General features: G+C 47.9%; 1 pseudogene; it reads right to left on the reverse strand.

Moving 5' to 3' along the window:
• Window positions 1-4,643: 4,643 nt before the first annotated feature.
• On the reverse strand, window positions 4,644-5,336 carry LOC116277610 (TGF-beta-activated kinase 1 and MAP3K7-binding protein 2-like; annotated as a pseudogene).
• Between the last annotated feature and the right edge of the window lie 5,083 nt (window positions 5,337-10,419).

Below are 10,419 nucleotides of genomic sequence, written 5' to 3' on the forward strand. Positions count from 1 at the left end.
GATCTGACCTGCTCTTGGGACCTCCTGGAAGTCACCCTGCTCAGGGCTGATGTGGGGAAGAAGTGGTCCTTTGGGGGAACTGCAGACAGGAGTGAAAATCAGGGTGCTGACAATTGGGAAGGCGACTGAAGGTGAGCAGGGCCAGATGCCAGGAGGTTCCACATGTTGGAAGGATGCGGGCTTTAGGCTGAGGGCTGAAGACAGAGGGCCACGGCAGAGATATGTGCACAAGAAGGAACACAGCGGGATTTCCGCTTTCTCTCCCAGACTGAAGGGTGCAGGTAGAAAGACAGTGGGAGAACAGTACAAGGAGGGAGTTTAAACGGAGAAGTAGTGGGGATGGAGGCTCTCCATCATCCTGCTGTAACTGAGAGCAACTCAGGCCGTAGAAATAAACTTCTATTTGCACTGCGGGCTCCTGCCTCCTCACCCAGAGCAGGGCAGAGGGCAATGCACCACTCCTGCTCAGTGTCTACGCTCCTTTCCTTGTCTGGCCACACTTTACTCCGGAGTCCTGCCCTCTGACCCGGATCTAGGGCCTCCTACCCCGATAAAGCTCTTGGCTGCCAATTCTTCCTTAGTCTCAGCCTGAGCTCCGGGATAAGGCCTATGTCTGAGGAGCTCCAAAGAATTCTATACTCATGTTGTACAGCTGGACCAATGACAAATCACCGTCTTCCCACCGCACTCTACAGTTTGTAAAGCTGTTTTGCCCAGGTAATTTTATTTTCTTTAGAATCGGCTTTATTCAGGTATGATGTACATATAATAAAACATGTGTGCCGACTAGTGAGTTTTGACAGAGGTGGCCGTGTAACAATTCCTCCAGTCCAGTCAAAGTCCTCTTTGAGTCCACCTCACTCTGGCCCCAGGCTCCCACATGCATCCTCACTGCCCCATCTTGGAAGTTACAGGCAGCTCTTCTGCTCACATTCCACTGAGCTGAGCTGTTTGTTACCTGGCACCACGTGGACACAAAGCTACGGGCAGCTGAGGCCCTGGGGGATATCAGCTCCACCCAGCAACAACTCTGCCCCATGGAAGGGGGAGGTCAAGGGACTGTTTCCACTGGACTCCAAGCCCTGCCAGCCCGCTCCCTTCTCCCCTACTTCCTGGGCCAGGAAGACAGAAGAATATAACACCTGCCCATTGGAAAAAAAAAAAAAAGCGCAACCTAAAAGGGGAGAATTATTTGGAAGACTACTGAGGACTTAAACCTGGGATACAGCTGCGCTGATAGCTCTGAGGGACTGTTCCAAAGACGTAAAGGAGGACCCAGGATATATCAGAGTTCTTGCTGAAATAAAACTATGTAGTTGGACATCAAAAGATTGCTGTTAATCACAAAAAAACAGGCATCTCAAGTTAATGGTTCCAGTGCTTTTCCATGTATGGGAAGATGCAAGAGTCTGGGTTCATTGAAATCATTCCTTTGATCTGCACCTTAACTGTCCAGGGCAGTATTCTGTTTTCCTCTTGTCCAAACCACCAGAGGGGATGGGCAGAATGGCGGGGGTGGGCTGGTGGAGTTATGGCCACAACATCCTTTGTTTACTCAAATGTCAGGTGACATTCTTTGTCCGCACACCTCTCGGTTGAATTATGATCTGAACTAAGCCTTCAAATAATTCTTGATCTGAAATATGAACTAAAAAAGCTAAAATCACTAATCACGTGAGTTTTTCCAATGTCTCTTTTTAATAGGGTGAGTGAATATGCCCTACGAGGCTGTGAGAGGGATTTTGGTCACGAGATGCTCTGCAGGGGGCCTTAAGTGTCCCAGTGTGACTTTAGATCTGAGCGTGGGAGTGTGGAGGGTTGAGAGAAGGGACAACCTGAGCAGGATGGGCGGTGGACTCAGGACATGGTTGTTCTCATGCTGGGGAGACCAGCTACTTGGGTCAAGTGATCCAGAAGTTCCAGTATTTCCAAACGTGCCCCCACCAGCCAAGTTACCAAGAGAAGTAAGTCTTCAAGTACAGCATCTCAGGAAGAGGGAAGAGTGACCATTGGAGCTCCGGTGCCAGGGTCTCACTGTGGGTCTTTCCCAGAAGATGAGGTGGGAGGCTTCCCTGAACATCAACCTTGAAGCAGGCAGAGGGTCCTTGGACTTCAGAGGTGGATACCACAAGCAGATTAACAGTAGTGGCAGGGTTTGTCCAACACAGAAACCAGGGTCCCCTGCTGCTCAAATATCTCCCTGGGGATCGTCATGAAGTCTCGAATTCCAGCCATTCTCTTGGTCCTAAGAGCTATCAATTTCCCATGAGCTAATTGTCATTATCCTCACCTTACACCTTCTGGAGATGCTACCCAGATGGAGGGCCCGGGAAGAAGCAAAACTAGAAGATGAGTGAGAAAACCGGGTAGAGTCTGTGAAGGAGGTAGATAAGACTAAGTCAGGGGGTCGAAGCACATCGACAAACCTTCATTCCCCAGCTGTCGGCCCAGGCCCCACTTCTCTGTGATTGACATCAACCCACCACCAGAAGGGACACCGGTGGTAACAGTGGCGATGATACACAAGTCAGAGCTCCCCCTGAACAGCTGGCTCAGTGCCACACTTAATCTTCAAGGAGGTAGGATACTGCTGTAGCCCTGTTGTCCAGGTGAGCAGACTGAGGCTTGCAGAGGCCGGATGCCTTGCATACAGCCAGCTAGGCAGGTCCTGGGGTGGGTGGGGTGTCCAGTGGAAATGGAAATCGTGGTCCATAGTGAGTGCTTGCTGCTCTGTCACTAACTTGCGCATTGCTGGTTGAGTCCCTCTTTGCTTCCTTGGCCTTGGGATGCCTCTGTTTTCTTCATCTCTGTGTCACTTTAGAATCTTGCAGCCATAGTGAGGACTTGGGCTCGAGCGTCACCTTTTTCAGGCTTCAAGGCAGGTGTGAAGGGGCAACACAGGACTTGGGAGAACTCAGGGTCTCAAGTGAGCGCAGTGGCCTGGGGGCCTGGAGATGGTCACACTTCCTCAACTGAGAAATGGGCTGGGGACCCAGTGCCCCTGCCCTTTTCCGTCCCCTCGGAACTGGACACAGAATAGAACGAAATTTTATCTTTTATTTCTTACATTGAGTAGTTTCTATGGCTTCTCTGTACTAGTCACTTCTTACCTGGATGAATCTCGCTTCCGTTTGTTCGTTTGCTTGTTTATTCATTTTCCTCCTGAGGGTCGGAGGTCTTCTTGGCCAAAGGATTCTCTGTTCCCCACCCCCTTTCCCTAACCCCTTTGAAACCCAAGCACCCCAGGGAGCTCAGAGAAAGTCTGAGTCGAGCTGCAGAGGGTTTGTGCTCTGCTTGAGGCCCCAGGGCACCCTTCCAGAAGAGTCCAGTCTGTACTTTGTAAGGGGGCACAGGCTTTTCCACTGAAGAATCACAGACCTCCATTGCTTCCTTTGGATTTTTTTTTTTTTTAGCTCCAACTGTGTGCTGGAAATTTCTCTGCTGGACTCCCAGACGTCCACAAAGGCACTCTTGTCTGTGGGTGATTGTCAAAATTAGTGTTCTTAAGGGGAAGACGTTAGAAAACTCTTGTTCTGCCATGGTGATGACGTCACTTCTCCTAAATTTGGATGTGACTTTAGAGAACGTATTGAGCCTTTTGGCTCAGAAATGCCTTGGCAGGTCTCACTACTTACAATGGACTAAGGCTGGGTGGTCACATAAGTAGCAGAAGCACAATGTTAATGGGTTCCCTTGCCATATTCTGTGTCTTGAGTCCAGAACAGATGGCTTGAAATACAGGAGTGTATTTTCTCACAATTCTGAAGGCTAGAAGTGTGAGATCAAAGTGTTGGTTTCTTCTGCGATCCCTTTCCTTGACTTGTAGGTAGCTGTGTTTTCCCTGTGTCTTCACACGGTCTTCCTTCAGCGTATGTCTGTGTCCTAATCTCCTCTTCTTATAAGGACACCAGTCTTACTGGGTTAGGACCCACTCTAATGACCTCATTTTAACTTAACTACCTCTTTCATGGCACTATCTCCAAATATAGTCACATTTTGAGTAATGGGTATCAAGTTTTCAACATATGAATTTTTAAGGGACATAACACAGCCTATAACAACCAGTAATGTTCAGGTTCCATGCTTCTATTTGTCTACCTTCATGTGTGAAAACTGGGCCTATGAGCTTTTGTATACACTCTGTCTGTATTGAACAATCAGGGAGGTTTGGAAGATTTGAAGGTTCAGAAAGTTCAAAGATTGAGGACACCAGTTGGTAAAAGTTCAGGTCAGAAACTGCAATTTTGAAAGGATGTTTTGTGTTGAACTGGGGGGCCATTGCTCGAGGAGAAGTTGTAGAGTGGGTGCCAATTACTTGACATCTGGAAATGTGGCAACAAATAAAGGTAGAGTCTGTGATCACTCGTCCAGATGTATTTTTGGAGGCAACAGAGGGTCCAGATTTTGTAGATATGAGATGTGTGGGCTGATTCTACATAACCTGTTCTCTCTTTGTGTCTTTATCTGAAATACAGACTTTATGTCTACTGTAAGACATTGCCTCATTAGTATTTGGGGACTGGCAGCTATGTAAATGTTGGCTGATTTCTAGTAAAGACTGGTGGGTGACAAAAGAGGAAATGCTAGAGGTTCAAAGCCCAGACATTTTAAAGAATTATTTCTTTGGGGGGGGGGGTTCAAATTTAATTTAAATCTGTCTTGTTTTGAGGGTCTGTTGAAATATTCTGAATATTATATTGACTAATGCACAGATGATTGTGAGCTACCAGTTGGATGAACTGTTGGTGGTTGTGGGCTAAATGGCGAGCTGACGGGCACGGATGAGAAGTCTGGTGGCTTTGCGGACCTGGCTGTTGGATTGTTGGGTTAGATGCGGGACAAAGAGTTCAGACCTCAGGCTGGAAAGGTAGACAGATTTCTTGAGGGTACGTAGGATTAAGCTGAGACACCAGCCAGAATGCTGCTCGTCTATACAGTTGTGTTAATAAAATCAAATTTACCTCCATACTGTTAATACAGATGGAGGGAAACCATCTATATGAAAATAAATTATGGCCAGTTAGGATATTTGTGGCTGAAGTTACTAAAATGGGATTGAATCTGGGAGTTTGTTGAGAAAGGCTAGAGTCTTTAGCTGCCTGAGTAAAATCCAAGATGTGGTGCTGAATTTGAAGCGCCAGGTAGACTGGACATTCCAAAACCCTTAATGCCTTGGGGAACTTGAGCTGCTGCTGTCTGTGGCTCCTGCTAAAATCATTCAGTAGGGGACTGACCACCTTGAAGTTGCCGATCAGTGATGTTGCACATTCAACATCTTAACCTGCTTCCATGTTTAAATTTCCTTCTTGCCCATGGTTGTCAGCATTCTGGGACTACAAGTCCACATGTAATTGTGTAGACCATACATTTCAGAGCCAAATGCAACATTTGAGTCTCCTCTGCAAACAGGCTAGTCAATCTCCCTGAAAGGGAAGCCAGGAGACTGTCACCTGTAACATGCTCCTGGCTACCACAACCCCAGATGCTTCAGAGCATTTTGCTGTAGGACCTGTAAGACCCAAAGATCAACTTGGTGGCTTTTTGGGCCACTTGAATATTGACTGATTGGACCTATTTGGACAGTGGGCAAGTCTAGGCCTTAATAGAAATAGTGCCTGTCTTTTCAGTCAAACATTTTCCAGGCACCTTGCTGGTCGTGTGGTCAAGGATGATGGCTGGGCAAGGCTGGTCCTCCTGATGCATTTTTCCCTCCCTCTGCCTCCATGCCGCATCTCATCCTCTTTCATATATATATATATATATATATATATATATATATATATATACATACACACACACACACATACATACATACATATATATACACGCATACATATATACCTTTATATATTTTTTAACATCTCACTTTTACATCTCATTATTCTTATTGGTTTTCTCTTATTTTGTGAAGTTTTCCTATTTCATAAGGTCTGTTTGCCCTGACTTCCTCACGTCCTTCCTTCCAATTCATCTCCTGAGTGTGTGAATGTGTGTGCATGTGTGTGAGTGCGTATGAGAGTGTGTATTGCTCTGCTTTCTGATATCTCTGTAGAGAGAACACCTCTTTCTAGAGGTCTTTCCATGCAGTACCCCAGTTCTTGTCGGTTCTGTCAGGGGTCAGGTGCCTGCCTGTTTAGACTTTCCAGACTCTGGTGAAAGGAGTGGGGAGATTTCAGATTTGCGTGTTTGCTTTGCCGGACAAGATACCGAGCTGTCAGGGCTGTGGGAGGATGTCTACTGAGGGAATTCAGGCTGGAGGTGGCCGTGGGGTAGAGTGCTTTGCCTGGAGCCGAACAGCTGTATGTTTGTAACGCCCTCAGTGTAGCTGGAGACCTGGCCACGTCTGTAGTGGATACAGCTGGCTTCTAATTACAAAGTCAGGACTGTTAGGAAAAACCTGATGATTGCAGGTAACAGTAGCCCCTTTCAGGAATTCAGAAACTGATCGTATTTGATACTTCTTTCAGAGAAATATCAAAGTATTATTAAAGGAAGAAAAGGCTAAACTCAGGAAATATGGCCTGTAAAGTTGCAATCTATCATCACATGATGAGTACATGTTTCAGGAGTTAACTAGGAAGCATAAAATAATAGAAAATTGGTGTTCTCAGATCAAGAATAACAGGGATATTCATTCACCAATATTACTGAGCGCTAACAGCACTGAAGATGCTGAGAACACAAGAGTAAACAAAGTGGATGGAAATGTTACTGAGTTACAAATGGAAACTCGTTCTGCTCCCTGCACAACAGGCCAATAAATTGGGAGATGAGGTGCTGGGGCAAGGAATAACGACTTTCTTCGGAAAGCCAGCAGACCAAGAAGGTGGCAGACTAATGTTTTGGAGAACCATCCTACCCAAGTCAGAATTCAGGCTCCTTTTATACTAAAAAGGGGAGGAGGTGTGGTTGGTTGTTGCAAACTTCTTGGTGTAGGAATCCTTGGTTCTTGCAGCCGTCCACGTGGGTCAGGTCATGGTGTCCCTGCAAAACCTCTAACAAAACAAAGGTTACTTTCTGTTCTGCAACTTGTCATCTTTATATAGGCACAAAAGTGTTCATATCCTTAAGGATGAGAGCCATGAGAACAGGCTCTCCTGTCTATTTCAGGCTGAAGGCAACACTGTTTCACAAAAGGTGCAGAGCCTGCAAGACTGAGCCTAGAAAACAGGGCACAGGGTTAAAGTCACAGGAACAGATCTAATATGCAGTCAGATTTGTTCTCTTGTTACAGAAATGCTACCTCATGGAGCTTGTAGAAAGGAAGTTACAAGACTTTATTCTAGATAACAAAGGCATTTTAATGGGAAAAATTCCCTAAATTGAAAGTTAAAAAACAGACTTTGAACCACGTAACTGTAATGTGACAAAAGATTAGTATCTTTATATATGACTTTTATACATGTGTATGTTTTATAGACTGTCATAAACTTTTAGGGAAGATGTCAAAGTGTTAATACATAAACGATCAAAGGGCTTGAACAAAAGTGAAACCTCTCAGAACTTGCTCTCTGCCTTGACCTGCATATGAGTTGCTGATATTTGGCTTTCGGTTTCTGAAGAGAATAAAATCATTATTCAGAACCCATGGGTGAAACCTCACATGCCTGGGCCATAAAAAGAGAGAGGCGAGAAAAGCCGAGGGGGGAGGATAGTGGAGGTGGGGTCCCCTGCAGAGCACACCCTCCCCAGGACGGCCCGGCTGGCACTAGCTTTCCCGCCTGCTCTCTCAGCTCCTGCATCTGGCCCCAAGGGACCCCAGCCAAGTGTCCCCATCCCAACAATTTCACCCAGCTGAGGAAGCCACAGATCCACATCCTGGGTGCTAAAGATGCGACCGTCCCTCCCTGGGTCAGCTCTGGTCTATCCCAGAGGTGGCCTGGAGCCCAGTGCTACTGGCAGTTCATCTGGAGCCCAGATATTCTTGGACCTGTGGGCAGTGAGTTCTCCGGGCACCCTCCTGCTTCCTTCCTGGAGGCAGGGGTCGGGGGGCTTTGTCAGGCCTCATGGGCCCCAGGAAAAACCCTCTGCTCCTCCTGCCTGTGGGAGGCTGGCAGAGCTTCTGATTCTGAGGCTGTGTTTCAAACCTGCACACGTGCTTTCCACTGGCCCTGCCCCTGGGACGTGGCAGCCGAGAACGTGAATCTGGCTTCCTTCACAGGACTCAACAGGCTTCGCCGTGTGTGGGCAGTGCCCAGGCCGGGTGAGCATCCTCCTTAGGGTGCCCCTTATCCGCAGGGAACAGCTTCACCTACTCCCTTGTCCTTCTCTCTTACTCTCCCTCTTTGAAGATAAGGTCTGTGTGCATTCACTCTTGCCTAGCATTTCAGACACAGCTGGTGCTCAATGATGATGATAAATAATAGTAGCTACTGTAATGGAGGAGAGCAGATCTGACTCCATATTGGATCTGCTCCTTTAGCTTTAACCACTGTGCCCTGCTTTTCTAGGTTTATTCTTACCGGCTCTGCACCTTCTGTAAATGAATGCTGCCTTTAGCCTGGCTGGTAAACAGGAGAGCCTTTTCTCAAGGCTCTGACCTCTAAGGATATTAACACTTCTGCACTTACATAAAGATAACAAGTTGCAGAATAGAAAACAAGCTTTGTTTTGTTGGAGGTTTTACAGGGGCACCATGACCTCGCCCACGTGGACAGCTGCAGGAACAGAGAATTCCTGCAGCAAGAATTTTGCAACAGCTAACCACACCTCCTCCCCTGTTTTTCTTTTGTTTTATTTTTAATAAAAGGGGCCTGTATTCTGACTGGAGAAGGATGGCTCTCCAAGACATTAGTCTGCTGTCCTTTCGGTCTGCCGGCTTTCCAAATAAAGTCACCATTCCTTGCCCCTTGTCCCCCGACTTATTGGCCTGTCGTGCAGCGAGCAGAACGAGTGTGGACTTGGTAACGCTACTTTCAGTGAATCAGGCGTTGTTTGCTCTGAGTGCTGTATATACGTTAATTCATGTAAGCCTCGCAACCGCCACGTAAGATCACTTCCATCTTATCCTTGTTTTATAATTGAGGAACCTGAGGCACAGAGAGGTTGAGTCACCAGACTAGGGTCACAGAGCAGAACCAGTATGCAAACCTAGGCTGTCTGACTCCGCGATCCCTAGGCCAGGGAGCAGGATGCTGTCTGAACTTTCTCAACACTATGGACCCAGGGAGTGGTGAGGGATGAGCAAGATTCACACTTGGGCCTGCCACTCTCATCCCACTCAGGACCAGCCTCATGGTCAGAAAATGGGCATTCTAACATCATAGCCAGCAGGTAGAGACAGGGTTTCTAAGGGCAAATCTCATGGCATCAGAATCAACCAAAGTGACAAAGTACCCTGGATGACTCTAGAAAGTATAATGTCAAGCAAGCCCCAGGTGGCAGCCCTGGAACTCCATCCATCTGTCCCCCACTCCTTGGATGGGGGGGTCTGCCACATTGAAACTCTGATATTTTTGCAGGTGACAGCTGCTCCACATGGCTGGCCTCCTCTCTGAGCTCTCAATGTGTTCACTGCAGCATTTTCCTCATCAAGGGAGCAGGTGACACTCTGGAGCTCCCCCGAGATTGGAGAAAGAAGCCAGAGAGCAAAGAATGAGAGCAAGGGCAGTAATGGGGAGGACGGGCAGGGTGGTGAGGAGCCGTCGGAGGGCTGAGACTGTGTTTATGTCTTGCTTGAACATGACAATGGCCTCGCATGCATGGGTGGTGGGTCAGACTTGGGTGCCATTTGTCCTGAGGCTCACAGGGAACTGGCTGATAAGCGATGAGGGCAGGGGCCATTTGTCTGCCATCCTGTGACGGTGCCACGCCCATGCTGCTTGACTGAACATGGCAGTCAGCGAGGGGCTTAGGGCTGGGCCCCAGGGGGTAATTCTTCACCGAGGGTCACACACTGGAGCAAATGAGTCTCTGACACACCACATACCGAAACAAGACCAGGAAAGAAAAAGCTGAGTTGAAACCCAGCGTCCCAGGCCTCCTGGTCACACCCAGCATCCTTGAGCAATGTGGCGCTAGAAACCAGGATGACAGACCGGATGTTTGCTCCTTCCTCCCAGAACAATGCCCACTCCCCCTGCCTGCACCTTTCATTGTCAGAAGACCCACCCTTCTGTCGTTTCTGTCTCTACCTGCTCAGAGCATTTCTGGCCCAAATCTTGAAGCCCTAACCAGGGGCTGGGTGCTGGCCTCTTGCTGAACCCGAAGGATAGAATCCAGCCCAAGTGAGAGCAGAGGGTCATTCCCTCTTGGTTGGTCACTCTGACTGGACTGGTCCCCATCGCTCTGCTCCTGCCTCCATCTCTCCTCAGCCCTCCTTTAGTGTCTCCTGTCTGTTAGGAATGGGGCTGCTCACTGTGCCTGTTCACTTCCTGAGTGCTCGGCCTTGTGGTGGAATCCAGGTCTCCCCTACAAACT

Source organism: Vicugna pacos, chromosome 3 (assembly GCF_048564905.1).
Source record: "Vicugna pacos chromosome 3, VicPac4, whole genome shotgun sequence".
In the NCBI taxonomy this organism is placed as follows: Eukaryota; Metazoa; Chordata; class Mammalia; order Artiodactyla; family Camelidae; genus Vicugna; species Vicugna pacos.